Genomic DNA, 5,338 nt, shown 5'->3' with positions numbered 1-5,338 from the left:
TATACGTATATATATATATATATATATATATATATATAATATATGTATATGTATATAATATAATAATATATATATATATATATATATATATATATATATATATATATATATCTATATATAATATATTATATATATATTTATATAATATATATATATATATAATATATCGTGAGTTTAATTTTGTTCGCGAAATCCATAACGCACAGACCGTACTAGAGAATATTCGCTCTAGAACCCACAGAAATAGTGTCAAGTCATGGATATTTGCTGTGAGATATGTACCCCATAACCAAACGGCATGATGAGAAGCGTGTAGCTCTGCTCTTTTGTCGTTCGTATTAAAAAAGACAGTTGATTCGCGAGTAAGATTTGAACCTTTGTATGTCTTTGTTGTGCCTCGAGTTGAATGTTTAGCATACGTTGTCTGAAGTTCCTCGTGTTGTTGAAGGTAGCTGAGTGAGAGTAACTCTTCAGTCCTTCCGACCGCATTATTTGTATTCTATATCCATTCTGTTCAATTCGCAAATCCTTTCAACTGTAAATGGATGGAACTGCGTGATATTCTTGCATTTTTGCAGATTTCGGGGAAATATCCCTGGTGCTTCGATGGGATAGAATAAAGCCAGATCCCCAGCTGTGAGAGGAAAACCAAGGGGTTTTTCTTATGCCTCGCATTTCAGTAGGTTCTAATGCTTACATGTTCCATGTGCTACGCACTGTTTGTGGCATGAAACTTTTTTTTTTCTTTCTGTGGTCCCAGCAGTATTGCTTTCACCCTTTTAGTTTTCATCAGTTTCCTTTGGTCTCTTTTTAACCTAGCTGTCCATCTTCTTGAACTTTATCATCACCTGCATTTTCATTATCGATTAAAGAACAGGTGTTGCTTGATAACATCAATACTCAGGCCCCCAGTGCATTGGCACCATTTTTACTGCATTTCGAAGCTCCATGTAATATTACCTATATCCACATAGTATGTAGGCAGAATTTCAAACTCTATGAAGGGTTGTGTGTCTCGCCGTGCCCAATGTTTTTCTGTTACTCCAGAGATAACTCCAAATTTCTGGTCATTATTTAACTGTTAATATTTTGATTGGTGTTTCTTACCTACGGTATCTATCTGCCTATGTATGCATGTATCTACCTACCTAACTACCTACCTATCTACCTATATATATATATACATACATCATATATATAAATATATATACTATATATAATTATTCCTGGTATAATGTTTTTGTGAAGATAATGAAAATCTCTCAATACCTCTCTCAATGCAAGCATTTACATCTGAAAAGATATTTTGTTGTGTTCTAAAGTTTTCTTTTCATATATAGTTTTCTTATATGAGGAATTTATTTTTGTATGTAATATTATTCACACGTTAGTTCGTAATGCTACTGGTTGTGTATGAAATGCACATAAGCATGATCTTTGATGTGCTATATTTATTTTTACAATGGTTTTCTAGACGATGTTTTTTTTTATTTATTCTAAGTGTAAATTTGAAAGCGTCATTAAATTAATGGCTGATAATTGACTTTTCATCCTTGACCTTACTTTAAATTTAGAACCATTATACAAAATGTTTATGGAATTCATTCAGGCCTGGTTTTTAAACAGACTAACATTTCTTTGTAGTCTGGGTATTTCAAACCAACAACAACAACAGCATAATAATGATGATACTGAGGTGGGCCTTTGAGGACATGTAAACGTTTATCTCCTTATAAACGTTCAAGTATATTCCCTTATAAACGTTTAAGTATATCTCCTTATAAACGTTTAAGTATATCTCCTTATAAACGTTTAAGTATAGCTCATATAAACGTTAAAGTATATCTCCTTATAAACAATGATTTTTAAAATCAGTAACTAGAATTTGACTCAAGCAAACTAATCTAACTTTGGGCTAAATGAAACAATATCATTGAAAGATGCCTGAACGGAAGTAGGTAAACAAATGCTTGTCGGAGCACAAGAACATCGCTATAAAAGGACCCATTCCTTTTCGCGCTCTTTTAAAAAAATGGTAATTAAATATCATTGAATCTACGAACTTGCACCTAACAGATTTCAAGCACTAAGGGATAAGGACACAGCCGCTGGTCTGACTGAAAGCAATGCAACTGGACATATTTTTTCCACTAAATCCATGAAATTTATTTACATTTTTTTCAGAGAATCCAATTGAAACTGTTTATAATTATGTTGAATTGGAATGCAGATTTTTATGAATTCATAGAAGCTTATTACGGTATTTTGATAGTGTCTGAAATATATAAACAGCTTTTTCTTCTGTGGATGATGGAGTCGATTTACCTCCAATTTTGGCTGATAGCTCCCAATTTCATAGGTTTAATCAGACATGGAAAATACAGAAAACTGTAGAAAAGACCTGATACTTTCAAAGACAATCAACGATGTAGTTCTTAGGTGGAATATGATGGACACGATAGCACCTTCTTATTCTTGATTTAATCTTGGGGTCGAAAACGGAATTGATCGTGCATTAAATTTTATTCAAAACATATCTAGAGTGTTTTTGAATGAAGTAAAGAACAAAAAAGATTTGCATTTTTTCTGATGAGTGTGCCCTTTTTAACCGGACTTCTCCGAAAAAAAAAAGTTTTTAAAAAACAACAACCACTACGATTCCGGAAAAGAATTATGTATTCTGGACCAGACGTAAATATTATTAATTCTATTGTAATGTTTTGTTAATCCTGTTGTTTTTATTCTACAGATGATCTTATTTGCTTGGGGACTTTTTGTAGGGTTTTAAAGATCATATGATTCCAAAAAATTTGAAACTGAATTTCTACAGATTTTTTCATTCTTGCATTGCAAGTGAGACTGGAGTCTTCCTTACGATATGGGACAGTCAGTGGAACCTCGTAATATAGTTTAGCTGATTGTAAAAGGCTATTATATAAAACACTAAAAATCTTAGAATATTATATGCAACTTTTATAACTTCACCATCTTTACTGCAAGTATCGCAAAATTATTTTAATTCCTGTTGCTCTTTAATTTGTCCTTGGGTTCACAAGACTTTTAGTTTCCTTCCTTGTTTTGGTGTCCTTTTCAGGAAGAAAATCCTGGATAGTTCACTTTGGAAGTAGCTTCTCCAATATGGACAGTTTTCTTCCTAGGGCCAAGAGGAAAGGTATTAGTTTGTTATTTAAGTGGTTGTGTTACTTATGTTTTTCGATGTAATTAATCTTGTTTATTGTGAAGGTTTTGGTTCATTTGTATTTATAGTGTAAAATTTCATGGGAGGTGACTTTTCTTCCGTAGGTCTGTTGTCTTGAAAGGACAGTTTATTTACGTGGGGCAAGTAAGTTACTTGTTGTATAAGTTTCATAAGCTTAAACTTTTAATTTATAATACTATATCGTGGCCCATTGAGTGCTTATTAAAACTTAAGGCTATGTAGGAATCTTTATATTTTGGCCGGTTAAGTGCTTATTAAAGCTTTAGGCTATGTAGGAAGTTTTACATCTTGGCCCGTTAAGTGCTTATTAAAACTTGGCCTAAAGTCCCGAAAAGTTTAAGGTCTTTACTAATTAAGTTTTTTAACCTTAACTGTACGTGTAATTTAAGAATAGCTGATCCTTTCTATACCAAGGACTTGGAATACTAAGATTAATTGAACAATCCCTAAGGTATGGGTATCTAGTCAGGTTGAAGTGTAATTACTTGAAGTTTTATCTTGGCTGTTTGGAGTGTTCTAAGCTTAACTTATAATAACCCAGGCAATATATCTATTAAAGATTTGTAGTTAGTTGCTTCAGACTTTTTCAGAAAACCCTAGTGCTTGTGGGTAGTTAATAGAACTTTTATATTAGCTACCCATGTCACGTGTAAACCCAGTCAAGTTTTACCGTTCTCGGTCTTATAACTGGTGGATCTCTAAGTAGTTTTTGTTCCAGTGATATTGAAATAGGTGGCTAGTTAGTCTGACTCTGTCCGATAGCTTCTAGACTTTGGGGCCTAGCTTTCTTGTATGAGTTTCTATCCTAGCCTATATTATCTGGACTGAGCTATCCTGACAAATATTTGGATTAATCTGCTAAAATGTTTTCTCGGCATTTATTTTAAATAAATCTCTCCTCTTAGTTCTCTCCTCTTAATCACACCTTTTATTGAAAGCCATTTTAATTATTGTAGTTTAGTACATTATCGAAAAATAGGTTTTTTATTAAAACCTAAACTGTTGGCTGCATGTTTTTGAATTTAAACCGCGTACTTAGTTTGATATCTAATGCTTTACTTTCCAGGGTAGATCTAGGGTACTTATCCGCGGCGGCCTAGATGGTAGATCTAGGGTACCTATCCGCGGCGGCCCAGACTATGGCAGTTGCGGTTTTAGTATGCAGTTTTACCTACTGAACAAGAATTTTAAGTAATATTTATTCGGACGACTGTAATTAACCCCCAGGGGCCAGTACTAAAGGTAATACTTCAGAAGCACTCCGCACTGGATATTAAAATAAATAATCTCCTACATGGAAAGAGCATGTGAAAAGCAATATAAAAAGTATAGTCATTATATGAGAGATTGAACGGGGTGGAATTATATGAGCTTGATAAGTTTTTACCTCGAATTTTTCCTAATTCGGGAGAGGTGTTTCCTCTACGGTAATGTTTACTTTTAATGAGCCCTCTAACTTACTTTCTTACGCAAACAAAAGCAGTTCCAGTTACTCATTATTGGCTGAGAGGTGTGACAGTTATGACGTCATGAGTTTCATAACCAATTACGAACGACTTTAGTCGAAAACTAAGTTTCACTAGCATTTCAGCGGAGTAATAAAGTTACCTGTCCAGTGTCCACTGGTATCCTTGTTTGACTGAATATTCGAATAATGAAGCAAAAACCGGCATTTTGTCTTCCTGTAGCTATGGCAGAGGCAGTGGCTGGACTTTCGATTTCCTACCGATTGTTTGCAGTGCAATGTGGGTTACGGTGAATTTTATCATTATTTGTCTAGTGGTGGTAAAGAAGTTGTGATTGAATATGCTCAAAGACATAATTTAATTCTAAAGCAAAAAAACTGCGTGTTGTGGAGCTATTTGTCGGATCGACTACAACAGGAACGCCTTTAGGTGTGATCCGCCACGGTAAGTAGCCTTACTGTAACCCCTGTGGCTAGCGCGCGCAGCGCAACATTACCTCTTGCCAGTGCATGCCGTGCTTGCCAAGAATCTTTAAATATGCGGATAAGCGTTCCGCCACGGCCTTACTGACAGCGCACACAAATCTATCGTCGGGGATATGTAGTCGCTCCCTACTTTGTTTGTTGTTGTTTTGGTATCGCCGCCATATTGG

This window comes from Macrobrachium nipponense, chromosome 29 (assembly GCF_015104395.2).
Source record: "Macrobrachium nipponense isolate FS-2020 chromosome 29, ASM1510439v2, whole genome shotgun sequence".
Lineage (NCBI taxonomy): Eukaryota > Metazoa > Arthropoda > Malacostraca > Decapoda > Palaemonidae > Macrobrachium > Macrobrachium nipponense.
Note: the sequence above shows the minus strand (reverse complement) of the source record.